Source organism: Aquarana catesbeiana, linkage group LG11 (assembly GCF_042186555.1).
Source record: "Aquarana catesbeiana isolate 2022-GZ linkage group LG11, ASM4218655v1, whole genome shotgun sequence".
Classification (NCBI taxonomy): Eukaryota; Metazoa; Chordata; class Amphibia; order Anura; family Ranidae; genus Aquarana; species Aquarana catesbeiana.
This window is the reverse complement of record NC_133334.1, coordinates 81230180-81243285: the sequence shown is the minus strand read 5'-3', so window position 1 is coordinate 81243285 and position 13106 is coordinate 81230180.

Genomic DNA, 13106 nt, shown 5'->3' with positions numbered 1-13106 from the left:
AAGGGATGGACACAAGGCCCCTGAACGTTATATGACTAAAAGGGAACTAAAAAGCCAGATGAAAAAGAAAAAGAACATAAGGAAGCAAGGAAAGAATACACTCCAACAAGGCTATCAGGGGTGGCAGCAGACCCACTTTCAGTCCAAGCAAGGAACTCTGAAGAGTAGTGGAACACGGACCATGTGGTCCAGGTGAGGGAAAACTGTTCTTCACGTCCAGCTTCCTGAGCCAACAGATGTTCCAGGTCTCTTTTGCGGTCCACCTCAATCGCCCAGTCCCCCAGGGAAGGCATAGTCATCAGTCTCCAATGGCGGGGAATAACTACCCTAGCCGCAGCCAGGAAGCGTTGCAGGATGTTTTTCTTTACAGATTTGAAGGATCCAGGAAGCATAGACAAGAGGACCACCTCAGAGGACGGACATGAACTTTAATGCAGTGGCGGCTGGTGCTCCATTTTTTTTGGGGGGGGGGGGTTGTGAAACAAACCACCCGACTTTTTTCTGTCTGCCTATGTCATCCCTCAACTGGACCTTCAAACTCTAAAATAACTTGCTGATCATGTGTGGAGTTACCATGGTGTCTGCAGAGCTAAACAGAGGCTAAGATGGCATCTTGCTTGGCTACAAAAGGATAGGAGGAATTAGTTAGTTGCAACAACTGAAGTTTACCATAATTGCTATTTTTGGCAAGAAGAGCTGAAATATAGTCACGTGGTTGAAAATAACAATTGTTATGGCAAATATACACATGTTATATGCTTAATAAGACCCTAAAATTGAGGTAAAAGCACAGAAAAATTAGGTATGCTCACTTGCTGTTATTTGTTTTATTTACTTGCAATGTGCTTTGAACTTGCTAGAAAATTTGACTTCAAGGAAGAGTTAATTGCCTAGCACAGCCCCCTCCTGCCCTCTAGGAAAGTCTAATTAATCTGTGCTGGCCTAGCTCCTCCACCTCCCTATATAACCTTTTGAATTGAATGGTCTCACAAAGCTTTAACACAGTGGCTTAGGGGTTAGAAATTCTGCCTTGCAGTACCAGTCCAGGGAACAGGGCTGGTGGGAATGTATAGTATGTCAAGTGCTGCATAAATTGTTGGTACTTTATAAATATCTGCAATAGATAAACACAAGGATACTAATCTATATTTTAGTCATATGACTGTAATTAGAATCATAGAAACACAGAGTGATGGCAGAAAAAGACCAAGTGGTTTGTTGAGTCTGCTCCATAATATATATATATATATATATATATATATATATATATATATATATATATATATATATATATATATATATATATATATATATATATACACACACACAGTATATATATATATATATATATATATATATATATATATATATATATATATATATATATATATATATATATATTGCATCTGTGGCACAAGACTAAGTCTCTCAAAAGACTTCAACCAATACAAATCTGCCCTCCAAAAATACTATTCTTTCCTCCACACTGCCAAGCAAACCTATTTTACAACTCTTATTAGCACCTTCTCATCCAATCCCCATAAACTTCTCTACCTTCAACTCTCTACTTTGTCCTCCACCGCCTCCCCCCACTGACTTACTCACTGCCCAGGAAATCGCTAATCACTTCAAAAACAAGACTGACACAATCCGTGATGAAATCTCCACTCTACAGGTATCTCCCCAAGCAAAGACCCCATGTCAACAGGTACAACAGACACTCCCCCTATTCAAATTTGCTACTCCAGACGAAGTTGCTAAATTGCTTTCTATCGCCCACCTAACCACCTGTCCCCTGGACCCTATTCCCTCTCAAATGCTATGGTCACTCTCTGACCCCATTCTACACTCTCTAACCCACATCTTCAATCTCTCCCTCACCTCTGGCATCTTCCCCGATGCTCTAAAACATGCACTGGTCACTCCCATACTCAAAAAGCTGCCTTTGGACCCTACCAATCTTAACAACCTACGCCCTATCTCCTTGCTCCCCTTTTCCTCTAAACTCCTTGAACGCCTGGTTTACGCCTGGTTTACAACCAACTGAGTGACCACCTCATTAAAAACAACCTTCTTGATCCCCTTCAATCTGGATTTCGCCCTCAACACTCCACAGAAACTACTCTTTTAAAACTCACAAATGACCTACTAACTGCAAAAACCAACGGACACTATTCTGTACTCCTACTTCTGGATCTTTCAGCTGCCTTTGACAGGGTTGACGACCCTCTCCTCCTCAAAAAACTCCCTCGGTCTCCGTGACTGTGCTGTTCAGTGGCTCTCATCCTACCTATCCCAACACCCCTTCAGTGTCACTTACAATTCTACTTCCTCCACTCCTCTTCCCTTCTCTGTCGGGGTCCCCCAAGGTTCTGTTCTTGGACCTCTTTTATTTTCAATCTACACCTCTTCCCTGGGTCAGCTGATAGCCTCTCACGGCTTTCAATATCATTTCTATGCTGATGACACACAAATCTATCTCTCCACCCCTCAACTCACTCCATCAGTCTCCTCACGCATCACTAACTTACTAACCGACATATCTGTATGGATGTCACACCACTTCCTCAAACTCAACTTGTCCAAAACCGAGCTTATAATATTTCCTCCCCCACGTGCCTCTTCCCCTGACTTCTTTGTCAAGAGCAATGGCAAAACCATCCACCCGCCTCCACATGTCAGGGTGCTAGGTGTTATCCTGGATTCTGAACTCTCCTTTCAGCCCCACATCCAATCACTTTCCAAAGCTTGCCGCCTCAATCTCCGCAACATCTCTAAACTACGTCCCTTTCTAACCAGTGAAACCACAAAGCTCCTGATTCACTCCCTGGTTATCTCTCGCCTTGACTACTGCAACTCCCTCCTCATTGGCTTACCTTTAAATAGACTATCCCCCCTTCAGTCCATCATGAATGCGGCTGCCAGACTCATCCACCTTACAAACCGCTCAGTGTCTGCTACCCCTCTCCCAACGAATTAAATTCAAAATACTAACAATAAGTTACAAAGCCATCCGCAACTCTGCCCCCAGCTACATCACTAACCTAGTCTCAAAATACCAACCTAATCGCCATCTCCGTTCCTCCCAAGATCTCTTGCTCTCTAGCTCCCTCATCACCTCCTCCCATATCCGCCTCCAGGACTTCTCCCGAGCCTCGCCCATCCTCTGGAATTCCCTACCCCAATCTGTCAGACCGTCTCCAAATTTATCCACTTTTAGGCGATCCCTGAAAACGTTCCTCTTCAGAGAAGCCTATCCTGCCTCCATCTAACAACTGCACTATTTTCTCCATTAGCTCATCCCCCACAGCTATTACCCTTTTGTATAACTTGACCCTCCCTCCTAGATTGTAAGCTCTAACGAGCAGGGCCCTCTGATTCCTCCTGTATTGAATTGTATTGTACCTGTACTGTCTGCCCTAATGTTGTAAAGCGCTGCGTAACTCTCGGCGCTGTATAAATCCTGTATAATAATAATAATATATATAATATTACTAAAAGTATTGGGACGCCTACCTTTACATGCCCATGAACTTTAGTGGCATCCCAGTCTTAGTCCGAAGGGGTTCAATATTGTGTTGTCCCACTCTGCAGCTATAGCAGCTTCAACACCTCTGGGAAGGCTGTCCACAAGGTTTAGGAGTGTGTCTATGGGAATCTTTGACCATTCTTCCAGAAGTGCATTTGTGAGGTCAGGCACTGATGGACGAGAAGGCCTGGCTCGCAGTCTCCGCTCCAATTCCTCCCAAAGGTGTTCAGGTTGAGGTCAGGACTCTGTGCAGGCCAGTCAAGTTCCTCCAAACTTGCTCATCCATGTCTTTATGGACCTTGCTTTGTTCACTGGTACAAATCATTTGGTGGAGGGTGGATTATGGTGTGGGGAACTCTTAAGGGGTCAGCATACCAAGACATTTTGGACAATTTTACGCTCCGAAGTTTGTGGGGACAGTTTGGGGATGGCCCCTTCCTGTTCCAACATGACTGTGCACCAGTATGTGTGTACACCATATTGTGTATGTCTGTGGTGTTGTGGAAATTTTATTAAGATGTATTTAATATGTATTGTCACAGTGTCTCCCAGTGTTAGTTCTCCTGCTGCCCGCTCTAAGGAGCAGACTGGGGCAGACTGACGCCAGTTGAGACCCATTTTGGTAGTGGAAAGATTCCTGAGGATGCAGAGAAGTGTTTGCAGAGTGGCGATATGTCCGTGATATGTCCGCCAGCGAAGGGCCCCTGTACGATGCACAGACGATTGTCGAGGGGTGAGGGGATGTGTGCACTCTGCAAAGACATTATTGGTTATGGGGGGGATGCACGCTTTTGTCTTTCTGTGTGTCTGATCAGTACATGGAGGGGCCGTGGCGTACCCCTGCAGATAATCTCCCGTCCACAGGAATGGTAGTATAATCTGGCTTTGCATTGTTCCCTGAATAATGCAGAATAAGGATTCACACCAAACGGTAAATAAGTGAGTCTTTGGGTGCGTTGATCGGAGACAGTGTCCATGATTTCAAGGCCAGCCATGCGGCTTTCATTGTCTAGCTGAATATGATGGCTTACAGAGACAGGGGGCGGGAAATCATACACGCTGCCCCTGCCCAGACACCCCCATAAGACTCTCCTAGTCATTGTTCATTGGTTGTGATTTGTATGACTCCTCCTGTTTGAAGGAATACCTGTGCTTGATTGGCTGATTGTGAAACCATTAAGCTCTATTGGTAAATAAACAGAACACAGGCTCTCCAGAGACAGTCGAGCTGTGGAGCTAAGGATGTTTGAATGGTGGTCATGTCTGTGTTACTGGGAAAGATACGGGATCAGGGTGGCAGGGGACCGGTGGCAAGTGACATGCTAAATCTGGAGGCAGGGGACCGGTGGCAAGTAGCACGCTGAATCTGGTGGCAGAGGACCAGTGGCAAGTGACATGCTAAATCTGGTGGCAGGTGACCGGTGGCAAGTGACACACTAAATCTGGTGGCAAGTGACACGCTGAATCTGGTGACAGGGGACCAGTGGCAAATGACACGCTGAATCTGGTGACAAGGGACCGGTGGCAAGTGACACACTGAATCTGGAGGCAGGGGACATGGCAAGTGACACGCTGCATCTCGTGGCAGGGGATAGGTGACAAGTAACATGCTGAATTTGGAGGCAGGGTACGGATGGCAAGTGACATGCTGCATCTGGTCACAGGGGACAGGTGGCAAGTAACATGCTGAATCTTGTGGCATGGGACAGTAGCAAGTGACACGCTGCAAAGTCGTCAGGAAGGATGTACTGGAAATAGAGCGAGTACAAAGAAGGGCAACAAAGCTAATAAAGGGTCTATTAGTTATGATATTTATTAGATATTAGTTATGAGGAAAGGTTGCGAGCACTGAACTTATTCTCTCTGGAGAAGAGACGCTTGAGAGGGGATATGATTTCAACTTATAAATACCGTACTGGTGACCCCACAATAGGGATAAAACTCTTTCCAGAAGGGCGTTTAACAAGACACATGGCCACTCATTAAAATTAGAAAAAAGAGGTTTAACCTTAAACTATGTAGAGGGTTGTTTACTGTAGGAGCGGTAAGGATGTGGAATTTCCTTCCACAGGCAGTGGTCTAAGCTAGGAGCATCGATAGTTTCAAAAAACTATTAGATAAGCACCTGAACGACCACAACATACAGGGATATACAATGTAATACTGACATATAATCACACACATAGGTTGGACTTGATGTCTTTTTTCAACCTCACCTACTATGCAACTATGTAGGTAGAAAATATTGTACTTTAATTCTTGAGAGTAGGTGCGTAAATTGGGGCAGGCTTGTAGGGGCCCCATAGCATTACTTTGCCCAGGGGCCCATGATGCTATTAAGATTGCCCTGCAAATGAGGTCTTGGGGCTCATACACATTGTGATGTGACCTGTGCAGTGTGAGTCATGCCGCGTACACACGATCGGACTTTATGGCATACTTGGTCCGGCATACCGAATTTCGTCTGACAATTCAATCGTGTGTGGGCTCCAGCGGACTTTGTTTTCTCAAAAGTTTGACTGACTTTTGCCGTGTACACAGGATCGGACTTTACGGCATACTTGGTCCGGCGATCTTTTCGACGGACTTTGTACGCTAGGTGCGCCGGACTTGAAAACGGATGGACTTGGGCACACACGATCATTCCAAAAGTCTGATGGTTTTGAACGCGGTGACGTACAGCACGTACGACGGGACTAGAAAAAGGAAGTTCAAGCCCCACTACGACACCCTTTGGGCTCCTTCTGCTCATCTCGTGTTTATCTCATGTTAGTAGAAGTTTGGTTAGAGACGATTCGCGTTTTTCACACTTCAGCTTATTTCGATTGTTTTCCGCGGTTCAGTTTGTGCTTGTGAGGTTTGTATCTGCTTTTCAGTGCGTGCTGGTCAGTTCGTAACCTTCCTAGCAGGCCGTTCTGGTCCGCTCGTTCCTGATTTTCAGGTCGCTCTTCATAGGCCTTGCTGTTCTTCAGTGCGTTTGTTCTAAGTTTGTTTGTTTGACCAGCCGACCGTTTTGAATCCATGGTGCGTGGACGTACTCGTTCTCGAGTTCGTGCTGCGTGGGGACTTGGTATTGGGGTTAATACTTTGACCCGAGTCCAGTCCATGAACAGGACGAGGAGGAGTTCATGGATGAAGAATTGGTTGCGCCAACGTGACCAATTCTCACACATGCCTTAGCTCCATGAGATCCGTGAGAATAATCCTGAGGATCCTGAGGAATTTTTTCAGGATGAACAACTGCTGGCTATGCTGACCCCCTATATCAGCAGGCAGGATACCTGCATGAGGCAAGCCATCACTGCGGAGCAGAGGCTAGTTGCCACTTTACATTACTTGGCGACTGGGAGAAGTCTTCAGGACTTGAAGTTCTCGACAGGCATCTCCCCCAGGCTCTGGGGATCATAATCCCAGAGACCTGTTCTGCCATTATTCACGTCCTGCAGAAGGACTATATGAAGGTAAGTTTTTTCCTTTAACATTACATGATATGTATTGAATGTTTGCTAAAGTATTGTCTAAATGTCCTCGTTACCTAATTACCATGCTTTGAATATGCTGGGAATGTCCCCTTTATCTTCATGCATGCCTGTTTTTTTACCTTAATTATTTTTGGGCCTACATGCATATTTCCCTTCAATAACCTCCCCACCATGCAATCCTGGGTCCATTTATACCTCTAGCCTATATTCCTTTGAACAATGTATATTGTCAGCTCCATTGTACTGTTTTACCCTCCCCACCCCCTCAAATGTTTGCATCTGTTAGGTGTGTTCTTGGCCCCAATTAGTACCCCTCCCCCACCCCCTCAAATGTTTGCATCTGTCAGGTGTGTTCTTGGCCCCAATTAGTACCTCTCCCCCACCCCCTCAAATGTTTGCAACTGTCAGGTGTGTTCTTGTCCCCAATTAGTACACCTCCCCCACCCTCTCAAATGTTTGCATCTGTCAGGTGTGTTCTTGGCCCCAATTAGTACCCCTCCCCCACCCCCCTCAAAATGTTTGCAACTGTCAGGTGTGTTCTTGGCCCCAATTAGTACCCCTCCCCCACCCCCTCAAATGTTTGCATCTGTCAGGTGTGTTCTTGGCCCCAATTAGTACCCCTCCCCCACCCCCTCAAATGTTTGCAACTGTCAGGTGTGTTCTTGGCCCCAATTAGTACCCCTCCCCCACATACAAATTGATCAATGGTCCATCAGAGGGGTTGAGTAATCTTATAAGTGGGTCTTATTTTATTTATTTTTTTTAGCTAAAAATAACACATATTAATAATGTTCAACTGCTGTTGTTCAAGAATGTTTTTGTGTAATCTGATATCCAAGTTATGTTTAAAAGTACTTATATTTTTTTTTCTTGTTTGACTCCACAGTTTCCTTCAAACACACAGGAATGGCAGACTGTGGCCTCCCAGTTCGCTGACCGTTGGGACTTTCCCAACTGTGTCGGCGCGATCGATGGGAAGCATGTCCGCATTGTGCCACCACCCCATTCGGGGTCTTATTTCTACAACTATAAGGGGTTCCGTAGTGTAGTTTTGATGGCGGTGGTCTCGGCACAATTGGAATTTATGTTCGTGGACGTGGGGAAGAACAACCGGATGTCTGACAGAGGAGTTTTTGCACAGACCGAGCTGTGGCAGTGTCTCCAGACTGGTGGCCTGGGATTGCCACCTGATGACCAGAATGTGGATGGATTCCCCTCAGTTTTCATCGCTGATGAAGCGTTTGCTCTCGGTGAGCACTTGATGAGGTCGTTCCCCCAAAGGACACTCACCCCTGAGAGGAGGGTATTTAATTAACGGCTGGCCAGAGCAAGAAGAGTTGTGGAGAATGCCTTTGGGATTCTGGCCAGCCGGTTCCGTTTGTTCCTCTCCACAATAAATCTAGCAGAATACAAAATCAATTATGTGATCTTTGCTTGCTGCATTCTGCATAATTTCTTGAGACGTCATTCTTTGACATATATAACTTCGGTTGGGCCTGAGGCCGGACTTGGTGTTGATGAACCACTCACAGGCCTGGAAAGTGGCCGTATTGGCTTGGCCCCCCAAACCGCCCATGAAGTGCGTGACAGATATGTCAATTATTTTAATGGTCGGGGGGCCATTGCAATGCAACAAGATCTTTAAGATTTTTTGAAAAAAAAATAAAAAAATTTTGGCAACAATCTCTTGTTTTGATTCTTGTTTGCATTTAGTTTTGTCTGTCTCCTAGTGCACTTGGAGTGGCAAGTGCATTTCCCTTTAGTTAATAAAGCCCTTTGTCACTGTAACCACACAAAAAAATAACAAACAGTTATTGATAAATAATAAGCCATACACATTGTTGTAGTAAAAACATTTTACTGTGTGCACATTGAAAGGTGCATTTTGTTTGAACGTGTTTTTTTTTTTTTTTGGTTATCAGTATTTTTTGAATATTTTTAGTTTAGGCATATTTGTAGAAAATATACATTGTTTACAAAATTTGGCTTCACAACAGGGTTTTAAAAACCATAAGAACAAAAAATAACAGGAACTTACAAAGTTCAACATGTTAATAACAGTGCTGGTGATGCCACCCATGTAAAATAACAAAATTGCTCACAATTTCTCGTGAAAAAAGGTTCAAGTCAACATGTGCTATCTCCCATCACGGGGGAGCAATGGACATGTTTTGTGTCTGCAATCCCTTTGTTCCTCTCACAAACTAACATTATTCTGATGAAGGGGTTGCAAACACAAAACAAGTACATTGATATCCCCTGATGGAAGATGGCACATGATGACACACCGTGTGCATCTGCAAAATTTTTACATTATAGTATTTAGCAAGTTAAAACATTTTAGAAACATAAAACTTGACAATGAAATGAAGAACATGATTGATGTTTTTAGGCAAAAAGTTATTAGATTCTGCCCAAAACATCAATCGTGTTCTTCATTTCCTGTTGCATGCTGTCCAGCCAATTTCTCATGCTGTCAGTTTTGTCACACATTCTATCAAGTTGGCCATTCCACACCATTATCTGACCAATGAGGATTTGTGCACTGTCGGTGCTAAATGGCTCCGCCGCTTGGCCTTCCACAACCAGAACATCACCTAAATTTTGTGGAAAAAAATTATTGTAAAATATGCACGCCTAAATAGATGAACTTAAGCTGGGGTGTCAGTCACTCACTTGGTGGGGTGGAAATATCGCACACTTCCTCCAGCTCTCCTTCCTCCAGCTCGTCGGGTGGGCGTGGTCTTGGGCTGGGGCTTGGGGTAATGTCAACTTCAGGCTGGTGACTTGGGGAGGTCCTGGGATCCTTGTACTGTTGTCTGAGTCTTTTCTCCCCTATGATAATTAAACAAAAGGTATAGTTAAAGCACAAAAATGCCAAACAATACACATTTTCATGCAAGTTTCACAGATGCAGAGACCTCAAGTATCCCCTGGAGCCCCTATGTGTATTACCCCCCAAAATTTTCTCGGGTGTCACATAGTACACTAGTGCTCGTGAGTCCAGATGTGGAAACAGCTGCTGTGTCCTGTCCTTACATTACACTGAATCATTATTGAAGAAGCATTATGTTTTCAAACACATCTACACATCACCACATTTTTGGAATACGACAAATTATCAAGACCTAAATGTATGTCAAAACCCTGTAGCATTGTATTTGGCGAAAAAAACACGTCATTTTCTTAGTATCATATGTTTTTTCAAAAGAACGGTCTTTACGAACGATGCTGTATAAACGAAAAGCATATGGATCAGCATGCAAGTTAAGTATCTCATTAGGAACACACAAGTACTTACTTTTTTTAAGCAGCTTCTTTATTCGCCAATATTGTTCAGGCTCCCTTGAGGTCAGACCACCGCTTCCTCAATTGTTCTGGTGGCCATATAGGTTCCATACGCCTCTTCTGCATTGGGTGGTATGCTGAGGATTTGGCTGGCTTCGCGAATGAGGGCTAGTGTTTCCTCCTCTGTTTGGGTTATCTTTCTGGGCCTTTTGGTGGTAATGCGGAGGGGAGGCACCTGACACTCCGTGAGGCTTCTACTGGGCCCAGCCACGGCCTCCTCCTCTCTCCCACTGGACAAGGCCTCCTCCTCTATACCTCTGGGCACGGACTCCTCCTGGCTGAGCTCATCCTGGGTCAAAAAAAGGGACATACCAGTAGTTGCAATTTTTGCTTACGCAATAACACACAATTTTCAGCTCATGACTTGCAAATATAATTCTAAACAAATAGTAAAGGCTATCTTTTTGACCCCACCATTATTCTAGCTGCTCACCAATATTTGAAGTATATTTTTGGCCACTACTGTCTAGTGATATGTCTACATATTAATAATAGTCATTTTTGGTGAAGCACTTCAAACATTTTTAGGTTTACATCATTAATATTTACACAATCCCAAATTTACCAAAAAAGTATACCTGGCTGAAGCTGGGCGCATCCACTTCATCAAGGATGAAAGGGCCCAGTTCTTCTTGGGACTCCTCAGCTGGGGTGGAGGGAAGGGTGGAGGGAAGGCTGGAGGGAAGGCTCAAAAGTGATTGCCTTGCTTCTGTCTGGGCATCCAGAAATCGCATTTTTTGGTAGTACCACAGCTTGGGGACATAAACCTGGTCTGCTGCTGCTCCGGATCTGCGCAACTCCTGGATCTTCTTGTGTTCCCGCCTGTACATGTTGCTCAAGATACCAATTTTATTGTCCACAAACTTAAGGTCTGCTTGGGGGACTCGAGTCTTCACAAATTCCAAAAGTGTGCCCAGTGTTGCCTTCCTTACATCTCTATTAAAATATAATGGGTGCTTGACCTCCCACAGGTTTCTGTTTTGTTGATACAAATCAAGAAAACGTGTCAAAAATTTTTCCTCCTTAAAATGATTCATTTTTGCTGAAAGACAAGACACAAGTTAAAAACTGTAATGTCAGTCCAAACTCCCAGTATTATATTTGACTCAATCTAGGGTACACACACACACACACACACCAAACACATTCACCAAACACACACCCACGTTTAATCTTACCTTTGTTTCTGAAGCTCGCTACTTCTGCTCGGACATACGTAGGCCAGCGTAATAGCCTGCGTCGCCCGCCCCTGACGTTCTTTAGTACGATTTGTCCCCGCCCCTTCACTCTTTGTTGCGCAGTGGCAGGATATAGAGAAAGATGGCGAAGAGATTATCTGCAAGTAGCACGGAGGAAAGCCCGGAGCCACAACCATCCAGATCCAAGAGGAGATATAAGGCCACCAACATGGCCTTTGAAGAGATGGTGGAGATGGTGTCCATATTAAAAAGGGAGGACTACGATGCCAAAAAAGGACCGTACATAGACCCAATATGCGTAAGGACAAAATAATGTCCTCAGTTGTCACCGCTCTTGAACAAAAATTTGGCACTAAACGGGCTAAAGAACAATTGAGAAAGCGGTGGTCTGACCTCAAAAGTAGGGAGCCTGAACAATATTGGCGAATAAAGAAGCTGCTTAAAAAAGTAAGTACTTGTTGTGTGTTCCTAATGAGATACTTAACTTGCATGCTGATCCATATGCTTTTAGTTTATACAGCATCGTTTGTAAAGACCGTTCTTTTGAAAAAACATATGACACTAAGAAAATGACGTGTTTTTTTCGCCAAATACGATGGTACAGGGTTTTGACATACATTTAGATCTTGATAACTTGTCGTATTCCAAAAATGTGGTGATGTTGTGTAGATGTGTTTGAAAATATAATGCTTCTTCAATAATGATTCAGTGTAATGTAAAGAGAGAAAGGAAAAAAGAAAGAAAACCTGCGCTACCAAGCAAAAATTAGTGTGACTGCAGCTGCAACAAAAACCACAAATATCAATGAGTTGAAAAATGTAAATAAAAAGAAAAAAATGTGCTAAATTACATGGGGCTCTATGGCGATCTGGCATACACTGCGTAGCCACGCCCCGCCCGTGGCTACGCAGTGTATGCCAGATCGCCATAGAGCCCCATGTAATTTAGCACGGGCGTCTCTGCTGTTTTTATATTTTGCCGGCTTTTATATTTTGGATGTTTTTGTATGATGCCTAGTTGTCTGAGGCAATAAAATTCCCTTTTTTTATCTACTACTCTATTGGAGTTTCTTTTTCTCCCCTTCTTTATTCACGAGTTTAAAACGAGGGAGTATTTACATCAACGCGGAAGTTTCGGAATCATCTCCGATCGTGTGGTGAGCTGTCATCTCCTGTCCCTGCAGAGGGCTAAATCTGTATGCTTCTAAGACCTTGCTATAAAGGAGGTCCAACGCGTCTGGTAAGGATACATCTGTTATCAACCTTTGGATCCACTGGTGGTTGGAGGTCCCTTCACGTCCCCTTATTCCTTTATACACACTAAGGAATGCAACTCATGAACTTTGGATATGCGTTTTTTTTTTTGCGACTCATGACGCAATTTTGAACTCTTTCACTTATGATTTTGTACTTGGGAGGAATAACCTTGTTTTTTGCAAGTTTTCTATATTTATCTGTATGGAATGGTTAATATTAGTATTTGATTTACATATTGCTATTTGCTGTGTCGCATAGCGACTTTTTATTCACTTACACTTAAAATTAACTC